At 37.9% G+C, this 24,659-nt stretch overlaps 1 long non-coding RNA gene across 1 annotated transcript in view; it reads left to right on the top strand.

Annotated features, from left to right (window-relative positions):
* Nucleotides 1-24,659, top strand: part of LOC139356549 (uncharacterized) — a 156,681-nt gene that overhangs the window by 99,549 nt on the left and 32,473 nt on the right. The window contains exon 5 of the long non-coding RNA XR_011608552.1: nucleotides 3,607-3,657. This is a non-coding gene — a long non-coding RNA (uncharacterized lncRNA). The remainder of the gene's footprint in view (nucleotides 1-3,606; nucleotides 3,658-24,659) is intronic.

Here is a 24,659-nt window from a genome sequence, read left to right on the forward strand (position 1 = left end):
TCTCTCACTCCTTCAAAACAAAATTATTCCTGTTTCATCTCGGCTTATTATTTATGATGCGCTTATTAAACTATTTTATTTTGCATTATTGACAAAACCTAAATTAGAATAAAGGAAAATTCAGCTCTGATCAGTCATTGAAACCAAAGTAGTTTCTTCCTCTCCTCATTTTGCCCTTCAGAATCCAATAAGAGTCAGAAAATAACTCTATTCATATGTACATGGCTGTGGAACTTGTTCATTGTCTCAGAAGCAGTTCTAAAAGTGGGTTGAGGAAACTAGTGTGGTAACCACAAGGAATAATAATTAGATTTTGCAACCCCCATAGATGCCTCTGGTATACTTCATTAACCTTGAGAGGCTTTAAGAAATGTCTCCAGAATAGTAAAACAAAAACATATTGGCCAGTGCTCAACCTTGCATACTGAATCCAAGGAGCTCATTTTCTCTTAAGTCAGGTAGGGAACATCTGGAAAAAAAATTAGGAAATCTGTTTTCTTTCCCCCCCCCGCCTTTTAATGGAAACAACATATTATTTTCCTCATAGAGGAGTTACGCTCAAATTGTCTGGGATAGTAGAAAGCAGGGTCTCTACCTATGTCATGAGAAAACCTCCATGAGAGCCATTTCTTAGAGTATTTCTAGACCTTGATTTTATTCTTTTTATGCAGAAACCCCTTCTTCTTCCTGGTATTTTTCTCTCCCAATCTAACTCAGTGGAAAAGACATGTTTACATCCTTCACTTGTTTACCCTTAACACTATTCTTCAGTGTGGGAGTTAAAAAAGTAATGGTTTAGTAAAATATTAATTTATAATATTTAAATATTTGTATAGAGAAATATACAAATATATAATAGAGAAATATATAATATAAAATATAATAGATAAATATTTTTTTGAATAAATATGTAAATAAGAGTAACGGCTTGACCACATAGTGGGAAATGTTGGGCGGAGTGTATAAGGACAAGCAAAAAGGCTCCAAATTCCAAGTGTAGCTTAGGAAAAAAAAACCTTCAGCTTCCAAACCCATAATGAAGCAGGATATCAAAGAAAGGTGACCTACCTTAAAGGCATGGATAGCCTGACAGTAAGGTGAAGGAAGATGACAGGTGCTTCCAATGACATTAGAGCTGAAAGAGTTTCCTGAGGCATAGAGAGTCTGTGTCTAAATAAATGTGATGTTTGATGGGTTTGATATTCATTGGAAACCTTTGGGAAAACATTTCAAGTAGTTTGCTTTGCAAACCTTTTTCTTGGTAAAGTAAAAAGTGGGAATGTGTCACCTAAAGCCCAAGCAACTTGCTTCCCTTGGCAGCAAAGTCAATCTCTATTCATAGAATGGGCATGTTCCTGAGCCTTAGCAATTTATGTTTCTTTTATTCTCAGAACACATATCAGCTGAGCAAGTCTCAGTTCATGTGCTTGACATATTTCAATGCTGTGTTAGAAAATAAAACATTCTTTCTCTTCATGTGCACTGAGTTTTCAGATGGGAGTTCTCACATTGCAAAACTATCAGTCAAATCAAAGTAGTATGTCCACAGACCCTAGTTTCCAGTTATGCACTACATCTTTAACAACAATGAAATATTCAGTTTCTTCATAGTAATAACAAGTCTCTTGCTAAAGAACTCACACAGTAGAAATACCTAAAAGTTAATATATAGTTTTGAATATTTTCTCTCATTATGTATATTTCCTAGAGTAATCTGGAGGAAATTCCAGATGGGTTATTACTATTTTGCTTTTTACTTATGAAACATTAGCTTAATTAAAATACTTCTACTTATACCATCTGTACCTGACAAAAATTTTAAAAGTATTTCAAATGAAAACATTCTTGCTAAGTTTATGGTGAAGTATGTCACCTTGACACAAACTTAATGTCACAATTTTGTAAATGAAATAACAGAACAAAACAAATGGTAACTTCTCACAGAAAAAAAATATCAACAAAATGAAAAGGGGTAACCTACAAGTTAGGAAAAAATATTTGCAAATTTGTATTTGCAAATTAAAACCAAATTAAAACCTCCATGAGATACCACCTCACACATGTTAGGATAGCTATTATCAAAAAGACCAGAGACAAGTGCTAGCGAGGGGTTAGAGAATATGGAGCCCCTGCACATTGGTGGTGGAAATGTAGATTGGTGCAACCATTATTGTCAAAAGTATGGAGGTTCCTCAAAAATTAAAAATAGAACTACCATAAAGATCCAGCAATCTCTTTCCTGAATATTTACCCAAAGGAAATGACATCAGCAGCTCTAGGAGATGTTTGTACTCTCATAACCATTGCAATATTACTCACAGTAGCCAAGATATTCATCAAAGGATAAGTGAATAAAGAAACTGTGAAAAAATTTATAAAAAGAAATGTGTATATTTATATATAAATATAAATACATATTTAATATTTATATTTGTATATACATACAAATGTATATATGTATATACACAAATATAAATATTCCTATATATGTATATATAACAAACTCTATAAATATATATTAAATATAACATGTGTTTTATATAAAAATTTATACATATGCATATATGCATGCATATATGCATATATGTATAAATGCATACATATATGTATTTATACATAAATATATAATACATATTGTAATAACATGTATTTTATATATATATGTATATAAAATACAAAATATATAAATATAAAAAATAAAATATATATTTATATATAAAATACATGTTATATATAAATATAGACATATATACACATGTATAAATAGACATATATAAATATATTTGCACTTATATATGCATTTTTATACACGTGTATTTATATATGGAATATAATCCATTTTATATGTATAAACATAAACATACATATACTCATGCATATATGTATGTATGTATATTTGTATTTTTAAAATGGAATATTCAACCTTAAAAAAGAAGGAAATTCTGCCATTTGCCACAACATTGATGGATTTAGAAGACATTGTACTAAGTAAAATAAGCCAGAAACAGAAAAATACTGGATGATCTTACTTATATGTGGAATCTAAAAGAAATAAAAGGTCAGATGTACAGAAATAAAAAGTAAAACGGGGGTTATTAGGGACAGATTAAGGGGAAGAAATGGGAGATGTTGATCAAAAGATACAAAGTAGCAAACATGAAAGAGTCAAAACATGTACAACATAAGGACTATAGTTAATAATAGTGTATTGTATTCAGGATCGTTGATAAATGAATATAGCTTCTCCTGCCACAGAGGGAATAAAACAGGCAACTATTTGAGAAACTATTTGAGAGGATGGATGTGTTAATTTGTTGAACCACAGTCACCATTTTCCTATATAGTTGTTCCTATTTATCCACAGAGGATTGGTTCCAGGATATCTTGTGAATATCAAAATTTACAGATAGATACTCAAGTTCCTAATATGAAATGACATAGTGTTTGCATATAACCTACACATATCCTTCTATATACTTTAAATCATCTCTAGATTACTTATAATACCTCATATAATGTAAATAATTGTGATACTGTATTCTATTTGTATTTTTTATTGTTGTATTGCTTTTTTAATTTTTACTTTTAAATATTTTTAATCCACAGTTGGTTAAATCTGTAGATGAAGAACCCACAAACATCAAAGGCCAGCTTTATGTATGTATCTTATAACATCAGGCTGTATACTTTAAATGTTTCTTTTTGTTTTGTTTAAAACATTTAAGGAACAAAAATAAATATAAGTCACTTGGGCTATTCTAGGCTCTTTGCTTTTCCATAAATTTCAAAATCATTTTGTCAGCTTCTACAGGAAAAAAAAAAAAAAAAAAAGCCTTCTAGATTTTGATTGGAATTGCATTGAATCTATAAATCCGCTTTGGGAAAATTGTCATCTTAGCAATGCTGAGTATTCTCACCCATGAATGTGGTGTATCTATTCATTTATTTGAGTTTCCTTTTCTTTCTCTCAGCACTGTTTATCATTTTCAGTGTACTTTTCATTATAAACCTTTATATCCTTTTTAATTTTGAAGTCACTTAAAGATTACCTGTTAAAAATTAAAATAGAGAAATTGAATTTCAAAATTAAAAAGAAGAAATATCATGAGAAACCAAAACCTATTTTTTGATCTATTTTTTTTTCAGATACTATCTTTTTTACATTTTAAATACAAATTTTAAAAGCCGTTGTTTATCTTATGCACATTTTGGAAGATTTCTGTAGTTGTATGAAGTAAATTTTTGTACACTTTGTTCTTGTCTATTTTGTTTTAGATGAGACATTAATTTTTCCTACATCTCAGTTTTTATTTAAAATAATATGAAATATTGTGACTTCCTAATAGCCTAAAAATATCAAGATACCGGATTTTCATTTTTGTAAACACCAAGTGCTTATCTGAGCATCAGTTTCAAGGGTAAATTAGATATTTTCCAGGATGCTTAAGGTCTTTTCCTGTTCTGAGAATCAATGGATATGAAATATATGAGACTTTTCGCTGAAACTTCTCAGTCTTACTGCTGAGTATCATCTTTACTAACTCTCCAAAGATGCACACTCACTCAGGAACTAAATCTTCCCTGACCTGCTTTTAGTAGCTCTTAATCATTAGAATGTGATAGGAATTGTGTGTGACTTCCAACGTCAGATAATAAGAAATCATAGCTTCCATCTGGGTATATGGAAATACTTGCTCTGTGGAAGTCAGCCACCATGTCAGTAGTTTTACTACAGTGAGACTACCATGCTGTGAAGAGGTCCAAGCTTATCATGTTGAAGGCCACATGTAAATCAAAAATCAGTCAGCTAAGTTCCAGCTGTTTCAGCTGTATCAGTTGAGGACCAGTCTTGAGAATGAAGAAGCCATCATGAATATCCACCCTAACTTGGTGTTTTGTGGTTTTTGTTTTGTTTTGTTTTGTTTTGAGATGGAGTCTCACTTTGTTACCCAGGCTGGAGTAGAGCAGGGCAACAGATCTTGGCTCACTGCAACCTCTGCCTCCTGGATTGAAATGATTCTCCTGCTTCATCCTCCTGAGTCACTGGGATTACAGGTGCCTGCCACCACCCTAACTAATTTTTATACTTTCAGTAGAGATGGAGTTCCACCATGTTGGCCAGGCTGGTCTCAAACTCCTAACCTCAAGTGATCCACCCACCTCAGTCTCCCAAAGTGCTAAGATTACAGGCATGAGCCACTGCACCCAGCCCCTCATTACCTCATTAGTTGTTTTAAGATGACTGTTCCTGCAGCTACCATCTTACAGCAGCTATATGAGAGATCTCAGCCCAACCCACCCTCTGTGAGAAATAAAAGCAACTAAGATTTGTAACAGAGCAATAGGTAAAAAAAATGCTAACTACATTTGTAATTGTATGTAGTTGTATGACATAAATCGATGTCACCCTTTAAAATCTATGTTGGCCATTACAATATTTTAACTATCACATTGATAACATTTTCCTCTCATGTAATGATTTTCAAAAAATTTTTTTTCACTAATGGTGGAAAATGCCTCATATTTTGAAAGATAAAAAGATAAATAAAAAGACGCCTTGTTAGGTAGTAAATACCCTGTACAAATATATCAGAAAATCTAGTTTCTAATCCTCATTTCACACAGTGGTTGACTTTCTTATGACTGGAAGCAAGTCTTAGCATACCTTTTCCAAACCTCATTGTATACAGTTTATGTAATTGTAGTAGAGTTTACTGCATTGAAGTATTTAATAATGCCAAGAAGCAACAACAAAACCAGAAATTGAAAAAACAAAAACAAAAACAAAAACAAAAACTGTAGAGTCCACTATGAAAGAAAGATTTTATAACAGAACATGTTAAGTTTTCTGTCCATTCGAGAATTTTATTATGACCTACTTGATACCCATGAAACTTATCTTTATATCAGTCATCTCTTCATTTTGAAAAAAGCTAAAAAAATGACCTTACGTTTATCTCAAATGTTAATGTCACATTTAATTACATAGATAAGAATTTATATCTGATTCTGTGCTTAATATTAAAAATTCTTATCTAAGTAATGGTGATAAGAAAAAATAGCATGTTTTTCTAGTACTATATTGTGCACATTTAATTAAGACCAACTCCACTAAACCCTGTCCTCTCTTGCTCATCCCGTATCCCTCAAGAAATAGAGGAAAGGTTTGACTTCTGTGAAGGATGGTCAGTTTGACATTAAAGAGAATGGAGAATTGGGTTATTTGCAAACAAACAAACAAACAAATAAAAATACTGTCCAGAAAAGGGCCAGAGCAAGACTGTTGACGCTAAAGAATATGCCTACAATTTCCCCTGGGACTTGTTCCCTAGATTTTTAAGACTCCCCTTTTTTTGTCACCATCATTTTATTGGGAAAATAATAAAAATGTCTAGACTCCAAAATATAAACTGTTGTGAAGATGCAAGTGTGGATTTGGATTTTAAGTAGCATTATCAATTGGATAGGATGAAGTGATGGTGAGTGGACTGGTTGATCCCATCTGTGGTGGCTTATAAAATCCAGAAGTGTGACCTGTTAGCCTAGAAAAGAAAAGGGCTGAGGCTCCTTTGAGACATATGCATTATATTAAACAGCATATTAAACATCTTAATATTGAAAATCCCACCTTCAAGCACAGTTTCTATAATAATACTGAGTGCTGGGGAACACTGCTGAAAAAAATGTTTTCTCAACTCAAATTAAGGTAGCCTATTTGGAGTCTCTGTGGACACAGAGACAAATCTTATCCCTGTTATTCTCCTAACCTCCTATGAACATACCCAACCTGCTATGGAAAGATTGTGGTAGTGCCCTTCTTGTCTAGTACTCAGATCTTATGTGTGGATGGTGGTGGGATATGTGAATATGAACAAGGCAAGCGGTCCAACCTGAACGAGTGTGGTCCTCGTTACCAGCTACTACCCAAACTAAAATAACCTGGAATATCCCTTATTAGGCAGCTGGGTAACTTTCCTACCATCCCCAGTACATAAAACCTTGAGGAGCTACCTTCTGCGGATGGGATCGATCCCAGTACTGAATGTCCGTATTATGCTCAGTATAGTGGGAGAAATTCACTTCTGTTCACATTGTCCTATTCTACTGCGTAACTGCTCTGCACCAATGCACCTTTCAGAGAGACAGATGCAGAGTGTAGGTGAGACCACTAAATTATAATTGAAAAGCGAAATATATGTGGAGGAAGAGCTTTACTGCAAAATTCATATAAATATTAATTGACTTGACATGTAGAAAAGGAAGTAAATGGTCCTTAAAAATCAAAACTAAAACATCAAATTACATGCAATAGTTTCTCCCATATTATTTTTAAAGAAAGGAGAGCTTTGCCTGAAATATGTGTCTGGTGATACATATATTTAAATATATTTGCTGGAATTTCTATTTTTAACCTCTCAATGTAGGTTAAAGCTGTATATTTTCTCACTCTTTAACGGCTGTTAAATGAATCTGTTCTCAAACACCAAAGATAATAATTTTAGAGTACAGAACAAAAATGTTTCTGTCATTTACTCTCTGAATGTTAATGCACTAAGCTTATTACTAGAATGCATGATTAAAACAGCATATTTTAATAACTACCAAAAGCATAAAAGTTACGTTCATATGTCTGCTTATATAAATTTATGTTTATTCAACAGAGAGAATGTTTCTCTATACACAGAGAAAAAGTTAAAATAAAAACTTCTTTCCACGGGGCCGGGCGCGGTGGCTCAAGCCTGTAATCCCAGCACTTTGGGAGGCCAAGACGGGCGGATCACGAGGTCAGGAGATCGAGACCATCCTGGCTAACACGGTGAAACCCCGTCTCTACTAAAAAATACAAAAAAAACTAGCCGGGCGAGGTGGCGGGCGCCTGTAGTCCCAGCTACTCGGGAGGCTGAGGCAGGAGAATGACGTAAACCCGGGAGGCGGAGCTTGCAGTGAGCTGAGATCCGGCCACTGTACTCCAGCCTGGGCAACAGAGGGAGACTCCGTCTCAAAAAAAAAAAAAAAAAAAAAGAACCTGATAAAAACTTCTTTCCACAAACGCAACTCCTTTAATATTAAAGTAAATACATAAAAGCAGTCGTTCCTTAATTATAGAATTCATAAAAATTATTGGAATATCTGATTTTAAAATTGTAGTTTTGGAGGCTGAGGAAATTCTGATTCAATCAGTCTTGGTACGGGCTCAGAAATCTGTATTTTAAATAAGCATTCTGGGTAATTTTAATACAGATAACCCATGTGTCATATTTAGAAAAATATTGATCTAAAATTATATATTTGATTAATTTACTTTTTGCATACATGTTTATGTGTGTGTGTTTATGTGTGTGTATATGTGTCGTAGCCGAGTATTTTAAAATGAATGAAGATGAAAATGTGAAAATGTACAGAGGTATTGTTAACAACTACAAAAATTGAGAGCTTTGATAAAAGAGGCTTGCAAATGTATAATTCAGGCATTTTTCAGTGAATTTCAAGGTCACATAAGATTTTTTTAAACAAGAAAACTAGAATGGTCCAAGCTATGGAAAAAATATGCCAGGCAAATGTATGGAACTGGAGTCTGAAGGAAAGATGAGACCCACTGAAAGTGGATCTCACAGAAGCATGGGAGTTGGAGCACATGGCCAGCATAGATGTGAAATTGACCTTCAAGGGAGAATTACTCTGAGAATATAATTTTTGAAAATTGGATTTTTTTTCAGACTCAGAAGCCACAAATATTATATTTCTTTCTAAATATAACCATACAGGCAAAATATTGCTACATACATAAGCAAAACAAAAATACGCTCTCAAAAGAGAAAACAAAGTAGAAACTCTGATCAGAAAAAGTGTTAGCCCTAAGAAAAAGATCAATTTAGGAAACAAGTTGTTGTTGTTGTTCTTTAACGTAATAGACTTGAAGAATGGGGAAGAGGACTGCTGGAGAGTTTTTCAAATTTATAAAGTAAAAAAGTTACAGTAAGCTAAAATTAATTTATTATTGAAGAAAGGAAACTTTGATTTTTTTTTTTTTTTTTTTTTTTTTTTTTGAGATGGAGTCTCACTCTGTTACCCAGGCTGGAGTGCAGTGGTGCAATCTCAGCTCAAGGCGGCCTGTACCTCCTGGTTTCTGGGACTACAGGCATGTGCTGCCATGCCTGGCTAATTTTTGTATTTTTTAGTAGAGACGGGGTTTCATCATATTGGGCAGGATGGTCTTGCTCTCCTGACCTCGTGATCTGCCCATCTGGGCCTCCGAAAGTGCTGGGATTACAGGCGTAAGTCACCACACCCAGCTGAAGAAAGAAAACTTTTTAAGGCCAGGTGCAGAGGGAGGCTCATGCCTGTAATCCCAGCACTTTCCGGGACTGAGGTGGGAGGATTGCTTGAGTGCCGGAATTCAAGACCAACCTATGCAACATGGGAAGACCTCATTTCTACAAAAAAATTAGAAAAGTAGCCAAGCTTGGTGGGACACACCTGTGTTCCCAGCTACTTTGTAGGCTGGGGTGGGAGGATCACTTGATCCTAGGAGGTTGAGGCTACAGTGAGTCATAATTGTGTCATTGCACTCCTGCCTGGGTAACAGGGAGATGCTGTCACAAAGAATAAAAGTAAATAAAAACAAATAAATAAATGCAATTCATTTAGTGTAGTCTGAGTGTACAGTGTTTATCAAGTCTACAGTAGTATACAGTAATGTCCTTGACCTTTATATTCACTTACCACTCACTTGCTGACTCACCCAGAGCAAGGTCCAGTTCGGCAAGCCCTATTTATGGTAAGTGTCCTATACAGTTATACCATTTTTAATCTTTGATACCATATTTTGCTGTACCTTTTCTGTGTTGAGATGCACAAATGCTTATCATTGTATTATAATTGCCTACTGTATTGAGTACAGTAACATGCTGTACAGGTTTGTAGTCTAGGAGCAGTAGGCTGTACCATATAGTCTAGGTGTGTAGTAGGCTATCCCATCTAAGTTTGTGCAGCTACACTCTATGATGTTCACAGAATAACAAAATCACCTAAAAAGGCATTTTTTCAGAACTTATCCCCTTTGTTAAGTGACACATGACTGTGGTCTTCTTGAAGAGTTCCTGTTAAAAGTGGAGTACTCAGATTATAAGAGAGAGAATATTGTTGTCCTATAAAGAACCATATATAGTGTCTAAAAGAGAGAAGTAAAAGGGAAACTAGAATTAATAGCTTTAAAATATAAAAGGACCCTAAAATGGCCAACAGAGCCACAGGAAAGACAGGAATTAGATTAGCCACCATTGCAAAATGCAAAATATTATAAGTTAGGAGTGTTTCAGATGCTGTTTTCTAAGAGGCAGTTTTTATAGATGTAGGTTATATTACTAAGATATAGAAACAGAATCCAAAATAACCTTTTGATGAATGATTTCTACCAAATTACTTCTAAATTCACAAGCTGTGTTCTTAAGATGAATGTTAGATGAATTGTCATTCAAATACAATTTAATGATATGTTCCTAGTGGGTAGATGACTTTCCATATGGTCATTCATGGTTTTTCCACAGTGTTTATTCTACTTATGTCCTTTCTCCCATATCAAGCCTCAGAATCTTCTCCATTCAACTAGGGAATAAGGAAAGAGGGAGGGTGGAGGATTGTACAGGAATCTTTTATGGGACAAGCTAAGCAGAGGCATACACCACTTCTGACCATATTGTATCTAAAATATTCATCACGTTACCCAAGTTGCATGCTGGAGGAACTGGGAAACATAGTCCTTGGCTGAGCTTTTCTTTTTTTTCATCCCAGCAACAGCTCTTCATCATTGAAGGGGAGCACGAAACTTCGGTGTGCAAATAGTTATCTGAACTGGCATGGATAGACTTTCAGGATAGCCAACCTAAAACCAAGATTTTTCTCGATTTTCTTTCCTGCTGTCTCTGTCAGCCCTTTTCTCCAGATACGCTAATCTCTGGGCTTATGTCTCCTAGTAGAGCCGCCACTGTGATAGGTATAGGGTTACATGAATGTTTTGCTTGGGGGATGTTATCATACTGTATCACCCGTAATTGACAATGTCTGTTCCTAGAGATTTATTTTTGTTTTCTAAGTTTTCAAACTTTAGAAACATAAACCACAGCCACTCTGGAAAATAATGAATTAAATAAAGAACCTGAAGAATCTAAACATGCTATTTCAGGTCCAGGGGAAGACAGCTAAGGATAGTCCTAGGATAAGGCCTCTCCAGTTATTTTCAATGTGAGGAGGAAGAAAAAAGAAAGATTTGATGACATTAACTTTTCTAGGAAAACAGAGTAGAACGGCTTATTATATATTGGGCTTATTTTGTTTGGGCTTCATTATTAGCATTTTGATTATCTATTGAAGAAAATAAATAGAGGAGTTCCACTTGAGTATCTCAACTTTATGGAACTTTAAATTACTTGAAGCAACATGGAATTGATTTAATAATGGGAGGGGAATCCTATTATGCAATACATATTATAACATGCAGATAGAATTATTGGGATATACGTATCATGTAACTTTATCTGACAAACTCTATCAAGCAATATTACCTAACAATTTCAAGTGGGAAAATGAATGGCAAGACAGTGGAGCTAATGATAACGTTTTTTGGCCTGTCAAGAGTGTGGTCTTGGGTTAAACTTAATTAATATCCTGGCTTTACCTGTTCTAGTAGCTTTAGGGTGCTTTGAGGAACTGAAATGTCCATCTCACTGGATCCAGGGCAGCATAGAAGTAGTATTAAGGATTAAGCAGATAAATATGCAAAGTAGACTTTATATATACGCACATACATTTCTTATATACAAGACAGAGATATAGTTACGAATATATGAACATACATATATTACATATTCTTTTTCGAGTATTGACTGATATAGAGTCAGAGAATAAAAGTCTATAGAACTAACACTGGCATAATCAATTGCCCAGTTATTTATGCATCTGGCATTCAGGTGACCCTCTGAAGCAGCATTGTGAGCAGAATGTCTTCAACAGCTGGCACAGGTAATGTTACAGAAAAATGATGCATAAGGATTCACTTCATATGGCTAGGTACAAATCTAGAGAACGAGGTAGAGAAGCAACTTTTTCAGTAGTGGGATGGAGCGGGGAATGGAGACATCGGTAAAGAGAGTCTTCTTCCTTCTTTATTAGACAGCTAAGTTTACTTGCATATTCTAGAACTTCAACAAAAGAATAAATCTCTTGATTTGTAACAGACTCTATCATAGCAGTATCTGAAGTTGGTGCAAATTCTATAAACTCCAACTTCTGCTTATACAGTCTTTTTACCTGAGAGACAATATAATGTGCTGCTTAAGAGAGCTTAAGAGTCAGACACAGGCTTTATCCTAGACTCCATCAAGCAGGTAAATTTTGTGACCTATAGGAGCCTGCTTCTTTAGTAGTAAAAGGATGAAATATATCTACTTCACATGGTTGCTCTATTGATTGAATTAATAAATCAAGAAACACAAAGTAGTTTTGCTTAATAAAAGTTAGTAATTATTACATTGTTAATCATTGCAAGGTAATTCAACAGTCTGCCTGTTACCCATGTCCCCTACCTTTTCCAAGCGCAGACATATGACCATATATTGCAAGACAAAAGTCATGGAGAATCAACTGAAAAGTTTTTAATGCTTGTATTTGTGCTGAAATATAAACACTAAATAATCATTTAATAAAATCATTAAATCATAAAACACAATCATTTTTATGCTGAAAGTGAACAGGAGGTTTGTGGGACAGAGACCAGCGTTATTATAACCACCACATTAATTTCCAATGCCTGGTGCTCCCCAGGTGAAAACGTGAGTGTCCGAGTCAGGCCTGCACATACAGGGGTCTGTTCTGCAGGAGAAATACCCTGAAGTTAAATTCTGGTGTTTATGCGGGTTACATGCTGCCCCTCTTCTCTTGAGAGAGGGAGTAAAACCTTTCTTCTCTAGTAATTTGCATTCCATTGCAATGTAAATGACTGGCTGCCTGACTCCCCGTTTCACTTCCCTTTGAAATGTAAACACTAGGGAAATTGCTCTCTGAGGTGTCTAGCTTTTCAACCACTCCTTAACTTCCTAGGCTCCTCCTTTAACCCAAGGGTCAGCAACATTTTCTCAGACAACCCTATGTAGAAACGTTCAAATATTCACTTGCTTGATGATAATCATTTCTTTTTGAAATGGCTAGCCATTCACATGATAATCTCTAATTCATCCCTTCCACTTTGCCAACGTTGCTGTGACTGAAACTGGGCCAATGAGCAGTTTTTATCTTTGTTTACTTGATTTCAGAGTTGTTCTTCACATACCACAAGCTGCAAAGTCATGGACTATTTTGTAAAATCCATTTATTCAGTGTCTTCTTTTAGTAAATGACATCACAATCCACCCAGGTGCTCAAACTAGAAACCTGGATATTACGTTGGTACCAACTGCTTCCTCACTACCAATAAAACATCTATTCCTGTATTCATGTCGGTTGCAGCTATATCTCTTCAACTCCATTCAAACCACCAATATCTCTAACGTGATTATGACAATAGCATCCCAACGGGCTCATTACATTTATCCCTATTCCTGAAGCAACCATTCTGCAATCCAAGTAATCTTTATATAAGGTAATTTTAAATTTGTTACCCCCCTACTTAAAACTTTTTATGGCATCCCATTGCCTTCAGGAGCTTATCTCATTGTCACATGCACAAGTGCAGCTCCTTGAGAGATGGACAAAAGTGAGATACCCAACATTTCATCACGTTTCCTGACACTTGTATTCCAGTCTTTGTTGACCTAGGTCTGTGCCACATTGGCCATAACATGAATTTCAGCTGCTTATGCAGATTTGGTACCTAAATATCCCTCCCAGTAACCAGCGAGAGGCCATACAGCCTAATAAATAAGAGCAGAAGTTCTACAAATAGACATCCTGAATTTAAATTTGCCTCTCTACTTTCCACAAGTATGATTTTGTATAGATTTATTTAACCTTAATGTGTCACAGTTTCCTCATCTATAAATGAAGATAACAATAGACCTTAGTCATAGGTTTGCTATGATGAATAAGTAAATTAGTGCATGCAAAGCATTCAGAATATGTTCTGGCACATAGTAAATATTTAATAACTGTCAGCTATCTTGTTTATTACCATATCGTACAAAGAGACATGTTTTGCTTGGAATGTGGTGTTTTTTAAAAGATTTTAAAATATATGTAAAATAGCCTTTGGCCTCAAGTATCCATAGTCGCCAGTGCATCTAATTGGTTTATTTTTGTGTCAAGCAATCTTATTTGCATATATAACTTCCCTGAGCCCTCCTTGTCATTTTCAAATATTGATATAATTGATGTTACTTAAGATTTATTGGAGAAGGCTGAAAAAGGGCTTACATCACAAAAGTACAATTTTTAAAAAAATTTTTTATTTTTTTTCCACCAACTTTTATTTTAACTTCCAGGTTACATGTGCAGGATCTGCAGGTTTGTTTCATAGGTAAATGTGAGCCATGGTAGTTTGCTTCACAGAACAATCCATCACTTAGGTATTAAGCCCAGCATACATTAGCTATTCTTTCTGATGTTCTCCCTCCCCACACCCTTCCAGAAAGGCCCCAGTGTGTGTTGTTCCCACCAATGCGTCCATGTGTTCTAACCATTCAGCTCCCACTTATAAGTGAGTTAAATCTTGGTATTCTAAAACCTTCTTTTTTTTTTTTTTTTTTTTTTTTTTTTTTGAGACGGAGTCTCACTCTGTCACCCAGGCTGGAGTGCAGTGGCCGGATCTCAGCTCAGTGCAAGCTCCGCCTCCCGGGTTCACACCATTCTCCTGCCTCAGCCTCCCGAGTAGCTGGGACTACAGGCGCCCGCCACCTCGCCCGGCTAGTTTTTTGTACTTTTTAGTAGAGACGGGTTTTCACCGTGTTAGCCAGGATGGTCTCGATCTCCCGACCTCGTGATCCGCCCATCTCGGCCTCCCAAAGTGCTGGGATTACAGGCTTGAGCCACCGCGCCCGGCTCTAAAACCTTCTTATGCTTCAATGTTGATATCTTTCTCTAGGTTTGGAAAGTCCTGTGTTATTATCTCTTTGAATAAACTTTCTAACTACCCCATCTCTTTCTCTACCTTCTCTTTATGGTCAGTAACTCTTAGATTGGCCCCTTTGGGGCTATTTTTCAATCTTGTAAGCATAAGCATGCTTTTGTTTGTCTTCTCTATCTGTCTATATTTTTTTCTTTCTTTCTTTCTTTTTCTTTTCTTTTCTTTTTTTTTTTTTTTTTCCTTTTTGAGACAGAGTCTCACTCTTTCGCCCAGACTGGAGTGCAGTGGAACAATCTCGGCTCACTGCAACCTCTGACTCCCAAGTTCAAGCAATTCTCTTGCCTCAGCCTCCTGAGTAGCTGGGATTACAGGCGCCCACCACCACGCTCAGCTAATTTTTTGTATTTTTAGTAGAGACAGGGTTTCACCATTTTAGCCAAGCTGGTCTCAAACTCCTGACCTCAGGTGATCCACCCGCCTTGGCTTCCCAAAGTGCTGGGATTACAGGCATGAGCCACCGTGCCAGGCCTGATTATGTATTTTCAAATACTCTGTCTTCAAGCTCACTGATTCATTCTTCTGCTTGATCAATTATGTTATCAAGGAACTCTGATGCATTATTCAGTATTTTCATTGCATTTTTCAACTCAAGAATTTCTGCTTGATTCTTTTAAATTATTTCAATCTCTTTGTTAAATTTATCTGATAGAATTCTGAATCCCTCTGTGTTATTTTGAATTTCTCTGTGTTATTTTTGTTTCCTCAACACAACTATTTGAATTCTCCATCTGAAAGTTATCTCTCCAGGATTGGTCCCTGGTACCTTATTTAGTTCATTTGGTGAGGTCATGTATTACTGTATTGTCTTGATGATTGTAGACATTCATCAGTATCTGGGCATTGAAGAGTCTGGTATTTATTATAATACTGTGTTTTTTTCAGACTCATAGAAGTACTACCTTAATGGTCTTGAATAAGATCTGGATTCTCTGGATTACCAAGTGAGACTCTTGCTCTTTTCCTTTACTTTCTCCTGAAAAAATAGAGCCTCTCTAGCTGTGCTAAGCCACCTGGAACTGGGGCTGTGGTGATTTAAATACCCCTGTGGCCACAACCACTTGGACTGTGCTGGGTCAGACCTGAAGCCAGCACAACACCGAGTCTCACTCAAGACCCACTGTAACCACTTCCCGGTTGCTACCTATGTTTGCTCAAGGATCGAGGGCTCTACCATCAGCAGATGTAAATCCAGTCAGGTTTGAGTCCTTCCCATCAGGTGACTGGGTCCCTCAAGGCCCCAGATGGATCTAGAGATGTAGTTTGGGAGCCAGAAACTGATGTCGAAAATCTCAGCAGTTTTCCTGATGTTCTATTCTAATGTAGCTAAGCTGGCATTCAAACCATAATACAAAGACCTCCCTGGTCTTTCCTCCCCGTTCCACAGTCAGAGGATCTCTCTCTGTGGCCACCACCACCACTGGCCCATGGTGGGTTGAGTTGGGCGGGGTGGGGGAGGCGGGCGGTTGGTGAGGCCACCTTAAATGCTCACTGAAAGCCAAAGGGGACTTCAGTTAGCTTGTGCTGAATGCTCCCAGGCCTGGGACTCCTCTTCAGGGTAGGGGGCTCTCCTCTGGCCCAGAGCAGCTAAAACAATGCCGTCCATGAGCCTAGGCCTAGACCTAGGGACCTCAAGATCCTGCTTATTGCTCTATTCCACTGTGACCAAGCTGGTGCCTAAGGTGCAAGACAAAATTCCCTTTATTTTTCCCTCCGCTTTTCTCAAACGAGGAATCTTTCACCTTAGCCAACACAACGTTGAATGTGCTGGATCACACCTGAAACCAGCACATCTCAGAGCCCAAGACCCGCAGAATACTACCTGGTTAATTCAGGGACCAAGGGCTCTTTGGTTAGCAAGTAATGAATCCTGCCGGGACTTGGTCCTGCCCTTCAAGCTAGCAGACTCCCTTTTGGCCCAGCCTGTGTCTAGAAATATCTTCCAGGAGCCAGGGCCTGGAATGGGGGCCTCATCCATTTGCCTGGTGCCTTATAATACTGTGGCTGAGCTGGTATCCAAGATGCAAGACAAAAATCCTCTTTACTGTCTCCTCTCCTTAAGCAAAAGGAAGAAGTCACTTTTGTTGCTGCTAGCTATACTGCCTGGGCTTAGGGGAGGGCGAAGGGTCCAAGTACTCCCTCAGTCAACCCAGCTGGTGTTTCCATAGACCATGTTCTACCCTTGTCCACTGTCCCTGAGCCCAGCCTAGCACTAGTAATTGCAGTTCTTTTGTCCTAGACTGCCTTTCATGTTTACCTAGGACTCCAGAGCACTTTGGCTCATGGTGGTGAGGCTTGCTTAGAAACACAAGTTCTGACTGCTTGGATTGGTGATTCCCCTCTGGCTAAGTGTGGTCCAAATGCTCCCTTTGTGTGCAGGTGCTGGCTTAGCCAACCATGGCTTTGCTGTCTGCATCACTGAGTTCATCGGAAAGTCTCCCAGTTTCTGCACTCTCCTTCCCCAAGTGTGCAGACTCGGTGCCACATGGCTGCTGTTGGGGGCATGGAGGAGGGGTGGCATCAGGGATTCAAGACTGTCTCCCTCACTCTTTTTAATGCCTCCTCCAGCCTTTCTGTGTGCAGATAGTACTTAAAATCTGGTGTTCCTGTAGGGGGAGAGGGAGAAACGGTATAGGCTTCCATTCTGCCATCTTGCTCCACCTTCTGCAATATATTTTTTTTAATGAAAAAATGAGTTGTAAGGCCCGAGGACCTCATTTAATCCCAGAATTCTACTATCTTTCTGGTTTTCATTTTTATCTTACCCTCTCATATCTTTTTACTCCTTTTCTTCCCAGATTTAACTGAAAGTTCCAAATCATTCGCCTTTTATTATACTATATATATATAGTGTATATGTATATATATATAGTGTGTGTGTGTGTGTGTGTATATATATATATATATATCACTAGTTACTCCCTTAGCCATTCACTTTATTTTTTTCATAAGTTATTGGGGTACAGGTGGTATTTGGTTTCATGAGTAAGTTCTTTAGCGGAGATTTGTGAGATTTTGGTTCACCCATCACCTGAACAGGATACACTGCACCATATTTGTAGTCTTTTATCCCTCACCTCCCTTCTACTCTTCCCCCTAATTCCCCAAAGTCCATTTTATCATTCTTATGCCTTTGTGTCCTTAGAGCTTAGCTCCCACATATCGGTGAGAACATACGATGTTTGGTTTTCCATTCGTGAGTTACTTCACTTAGAATAATAGTATCTACCCGGGGAGCAGAAGTCATTATATGAAAAAGATACTTGCACACACGTTTATAGCAGCACAATTCACAAATTAAAAATTGTGAAACCAACCCAAATGCCCATCGATCAATGAGTGAATAAACAAACTGTGATCTATATATAATACATATATGATGGAATATGAATATATATATGATGGAATATGTGTGTGTATATGTATGTGTGTATACACACATTATATATATACACATTATATATACATTATATCTACATTTTATATATATACATTATATATAATGGAATATATATAATGGAATATGACTCAGGCATAAAAAGTCATTCACTTTAGATGAATCTCCGCCTCTAGCCAAGTCCCTATCCAGGTGGTAAGAAATCTGCAGGCCCACTGGGATGTGCCCACCTGAAGATCAGCGGTCTTCCTTTAGAAAATGCATTTTTTAAATATGCCTCTCTTGGCCATTTGTGTGTGTATTAGTCCATTTTCACACTTCTATAAAGATACTACCTGAGACTGGGTAATTTACAAACAAAAGAGGTTTAATTCACTCACAGTTCTGGATGACTGGGGAGGCCTCAAGACACTTATAATCATGACAGAAGGTTAAAGGAAAGCAAGGCACGTCTTACATGTCATCAGGAGAAGGAGAGAAGGGGGAAGTGCCAGATACTTATCACACAACCAGATCTCATGATAACTCATTCACTATTATGAGAACAGCATAGGGGAAATCTGCGTCCATGATTCAATCACTTCCCACCATGCCCATCCCTCAACACATGGAGATTACAATTTGAGATGAAATTTGTGTGGGGACACAGAGCCAAACCATATCAGTGTATCTTCCTTGAGAAATATCTATTCAAATCCTTTGTCCACTTTGTAATCAGATTGTTTCTTTACGTATTTTGGCTATTAACCCCTTATCGGATGCATGGTTTGCAATCTCCCATTTTGTATGTTGTTTTTTCACTTGGTTGTTGTTTCCTTGGTTTTGAAGAAGCTTTTTAGTTGGGTGTAATTCTATTTGTCTATTTTTGCTATTGTTGTCTGTGTTTTGGGGTTCATATCCAAAAAATTGTTGCCCAGACTAATGTTGTGGAGGTTTTTCCCGTTGTTTTCCTCTAGTATTGGTTGGTACAAAAGGGATTTCAGTTTATGCTGTTACATTTAATGGCAAAACCTGCAATTACTTTTGCACCAACATAATAGTTTTGCAGTTTCTATGCTTATATTTAAGTCTTTATAACATTTTGAGTGACTTTTGTGTATAGTATAAGATGTGGGTCTAATTTTATTCCTCTGCCTGTAGATATTCAATTGCTCAACCCTATTTATTGCAAAGACTGTCCTTTCCATATTCTGTGTTTTGGCACATTGGTCAAAAATCAATTGATGATAAATGCATGGATTTATTCCTGGGCCCCTTATTCTGTTAGTATATTCTGGAATAGGCCTATAGTCTGAGTCCACAAGGTTTTACCTGGTAAAGAGGCAGGACTGGAACCTGAGTCTAGGGGGGCAAGTCTGGATTCTGGGTCTGCAGGGATGAACTTGGAGTTTCAGTCCATGGGGTCTCTGGCACCAGGATCTAATGAGGTGAGTCTGGACCCTGTGTCTGCTGGAGCAGGTCTACATCCTGGGTCCTCTGGAGCCTGGGACCCTGAAACTAGTCTGGAGCTAGGGGATAGCCTAGTGTTGGGGCTGACACAGAGCCTAGGTATATAAGGGATGATCTGGAACCTAGGATTATGGGCACTGGCCTGATGCCTGGAGCCACTGGGGCTGACCTGAAGGCTGGAGCCATGGAAACCAGACTGGAGCCTGTGTCCACTGGCATAGAGGTTGTGTGTGCAGGTGCTGGCGTGGAGACTAGGTTCTAGAGAGCTGACCTGGGTCCTGGGACATCACAGGCAGGCCTGGTACACAATAATGATCCTGGAGCCTGGCCTAGGGCAGCTGGTCCAGTGCTAGGGTCTACTTTGGCAAGCTGAGATTCTGGGTGTGCTGGAGTTTGGGGTCACAGAGAATGATCTGGAAGATGGGGCTGAAGAGACCAGCCTGGCACTTGGCAGGCCTTGAGCCTGTGTCTTTAGTACCTGCCTGATATTTGAGGCCAGGGGTGCTGACCTGGCATTGGGTTTGGCCAAAGTGCTGGATAGGCCTGCATTTTGTATTTACAGGGACCAGCCAGGACGGTGGGTATCTGGGTGTTGGTTTTATGTCTAGGGCTTTGGAAATTGGTCTGATGCCAGGAGTAATTCATAGCTTGAGGTTTCTGAGATCAGCTTGGTGGTGGGGCAGTGAGTGACTGAGTTTGCCCAGCAGACCAAGGACTCATCATGGCACTGAAGGCTCGGTTGGTGGCAATGGGCCCAGTGTTGGGATACAAGGCAAAGTCCAGTGCTCATTTCTCTATCCTTTCCCCACATGGAAGGTATGTAACTCCACATTGTGCTGTGTGGGGTTGGGGGAAAGGGTGACAGGGATAAGATAAAACTATGCCTTCCTACACTCTTGAATGCATATTTTCTTATTTCTGTGCAACACCCGGGTGCTATAACTCCTCACCTTATTTTTTAGTTCCTGTGAAGTTATTTTTGTGCATGGATAGTTGTTCGAATTGTTGTTTCTCTAAAGGAATAAGCATTGGAAAGTCCTATTCCACATCTTGTTGACATCCCCACTCTGCTATTTAAAATATTTAGACATAAGAAGGTATGTAGGTGTCCATTTGTACTCTTGATCTGGGACCTGCAAATGTTAGGCTCCTCTTGTTCTTCAGCATGGGCCCCACAACAGTTAACTCTTAGAAGCAGTGGGGAGACTTACTTTCTACCCCAAAAATGTTTCAAAGTTTTATTTTGCATTTTTATTTCAGACAAGAACATTGTTGTGCCTACTAGGATTCCTGGCATTTGCTTTTAAGTAATAAGTTATTTTACAACATTTGTATACAATGAAGACTCGAAACTGAAGCATGGGCTATAAAGCTCTGTGGACTTTGTTACCACAGTCTGTGAACTATATAGTTTACCATCCTGTCTTCTTATAACCTGATTTTTACTACACGGGTCCTGCTGGGCATTGTTCAGTTTCTTTGACAGGGCATGGTCTTGCCTGCCATAGGGCTTTTGACTATCCTGTCATTTCTATTTAAAGTGCTCCTCCCTCCTTTGTTTATCCGAGCCAAATCCACCCATTCTTTAGGTATTTACTTTAATATAATCCTCTTAGGTAAATCCTCTGTGGGTAGGTTAAGGCTTGTTCTTGTTTCCTTCTCCCTTGTTCCTTATATTCCCATTAAACTTAACTCCACAATTAATTGCTGTCTACTCCTTCCACTATATGAGTAAATCCACATCTGTTTGTGTATCCATTTATTTCTAGTTCCTAGAGCAATGCTTGCCACATAAGAAGCCTTCAATAAATATGTGTTGACAGACACCTAGAAATTCAATGTTTTGTAAATTTATATAACAAATACTATATCTCTGTAGTCTAGTAATATGGGAAAGGCTGGTGTGCAGAACTGTTTAACAATAATTATATACTTCAACTCTGAAAATTTTTGTTAAGTCATTCCATGCTGCAACAAGTTATTATTTGAGAATTTTAAACTCATGAAGCCCTGCAGTGAGTTTGTTTCACAATATTATCTTCACTTCAAGACAGTTTTGACTTTTCCGTCTCAAGTGTTTCAATACCATGTGTTTGTGCATTAAAAAAAAAAAAAAAAAACTGTTATTCAAAGACACACTGTGGGGCTGAAGACCAAATTTGTCCTTTCTATATTATCTTTCCCTGACTTTAGCTTCATGTACTATTTCATGTACATGAATAGTACATGAAGGAATAATTTCCTTCAAATCTGTGATCCATTTTGCATAATCTTCATACTGAGTTAAAATAAAATCTTGTTTCCAAGGAGTTTAATAGGCGGTTAAAATATAATTGGCTAAATGTGCTGGCATCAGCATCCCAGGAATGTCTGCCCCATCTGCGGAGAATGAAGTTTGTGAGAGTATGAGTTGCTAAAGTGGCCTACCTTTTTTTGCAAAGCACTAACATCATGGTTATTTCCATTTGTGCTTTTAAAAGAAAGGACTTAACTGTATGTTAACATGGTTAAAACTTGTAGTTGGGGAATGGCAAATTCATCTTAAATTATGTGCCTATCCAGAATGCTTAGTTGAACAGGATTCTGAGAAGTTCTCTGAAATATAAAGGGAAGCACATACGGACATTGTTCTAATGAGATACAGGACTAGCTGGATTTCTTCAGCTGATTAAGAATCCCTAAGCCCAGCTAGGAAGGTGACCACATCCACCTTTAAACATGGGGCTTGTAACTTAGCTCACACCCGACCAATCAGAGAGCTCATTAAAATCCTAACTAGGCAAAAACAGGAGTTGTAGAAATAGCCAATCATCTATTGCCTGAAAGCACAGTTGGAGGGACAAGGTTCGTGATATAAACCCAGGCATTCGAGGCAATAGCAATCCTCTTTGGATCCCCTCCCTTTGTATGGGAGCTCTGTCTTCACTCTATTTCACTCTATTAAATCTTGCAACTCCTTTCTACTGGTCCGTTTGTTACGGCTGGAGCTGAGCTTTCGCTGGCCATCCACCACTGCTGTTTGCCACCCTCGCAGACCCCCGCTGACTTCCATAAAACTATATCCCTCTGGATCCAGCAGGATGTCCACTGTGCTCCTGATCCAGCAAGGCACCCATTGCCACTCCTGATTGGGCTAAAGGCTTGCCATTGTTCCTGCATGGCTAAGTGCCTGGCTTGGTCCTAATCGAGCTGAACACTAGTCACTGGGTTCCACGGTTCTCTTCCATGACCCACGGCTTCTAATAGAGCTATAACACTCACCACATGGTCCAAGATTCCATTCTTTGGAATCCATGAGGCCAAGAACCCCAGGTCAGAGAACATGAGGCTTGACACCATCTTGGAAGTGGCCTGCCGCCATCTTGGAGGTGGCGGCCACCATCTTAGGAGCTCTGGGAGAAAGGACCCCCGTAACACTAATGCATATATATAACATGTATATAGGTGTACATACATTTAATATGTTGTGTATATATTACATATTTATGTAATCCCATAAATTAGGAACTATTATTATAGGAGAAAACTTAGTGAAGATGCTGAGTTCCTTGCTGAAATTCACAAATTATTTCAGCCAAGGCAAATTTTACCACAAATGTAAGATTATGATGATAATGATGATGCTTACACCTATTACTGTGGGCTCTTCGAGGTCTGCATTATTTACATAGCACTAATTTGAACCTAAATAGCCTAATACTAGAGCCCATGTGCTTCAATACCAATGTACACTTTGCCTTTGGCTAAGCTAGGAAAAGTGTTTTGGTCAATGAGCAAAATCTCCTCTCAGCATCAGAGGGAGAGTGTTGGTACTCACATCAGACTTGGTTGCACCTGCACTAGTCTTTTAACACTAAAATTGCGCCCTGACCTTTGAACTGTCTTTAGGCAACAAGAACAATAATCCTCATTAAGGCAGGATAAATAGAGAGAAAGAAGCTTAGTTGGGTTGGGCAAAAAAAGAGTTTTTCTTTTAACTTTAACTATTTACTACATAGCAAATATTAGCTAGCTGTTTTCATAAACGTTCTGCATTCATACTAAATAACTGTTGTTATTACTATTTTAAAGATCAAAACTAAACTGACATTCAAAGAGTATAGGTGACTTGCAAAATTGTATATCCAGTAAGTACTACAGAAGGCCAGATCCTCATATGCTAAGTTCACTGCTCTTTTCAATACACGGTCTCTGCCTAATGTAATTAAATTTACATCTGAATACATGGGAAATTTGAGATTTTAAGTCAGAGGAATATGCTTGTCAAAAATATAAACTCAGTACAATAAATAGCTCCATAAAACACTTCCTAAAGAGTGTAACATCTTAATCCTTTAATATCTCTAAACTTGAATCAAAAATAGAAAGCCCTTTAACTCATTTTCAGTCCAGGATAAATACAAAAAGCTAACCATGGAAAGGGCATTCCAGGAAAAGAGAACACAGCAGCATTTGCTTGGTGTGTGCTAGACTGTATAGTAAAGAATTTGGCCTTGAGCAAAGAGAGGTCTGGCCTTGTCCCAGACTCCTTGCAGGCAATCTCCAAATCCTCGGAAGTTCTTCAGTGATGAGTGTCTTTGTTGTTTATGATGGGACCCTTGGGCCACACTATAATCATGAGACTCAAGGTGAGCCCTTGTGGACCACGTGATACCAGCCTGACTTCCAGGAAGAGGGTGCAGAGAGCTGGAGACCGAGTCAAAC

This window comes from Macaca nemestrina, chromosome 10 (genome assembly GCF_043159975.1).
Source record: "Macaca nemestrina isolate mMacNem1 chromosome 10, mMacNem.hap1, whole genome shotgun sequence".
Classification (NCBI taxonomy): Eukaryota; Metazoa; Chordata; class Mammalia; order Primates; family Cercopithecidae; genus Macaca; species Macaca nemestrina.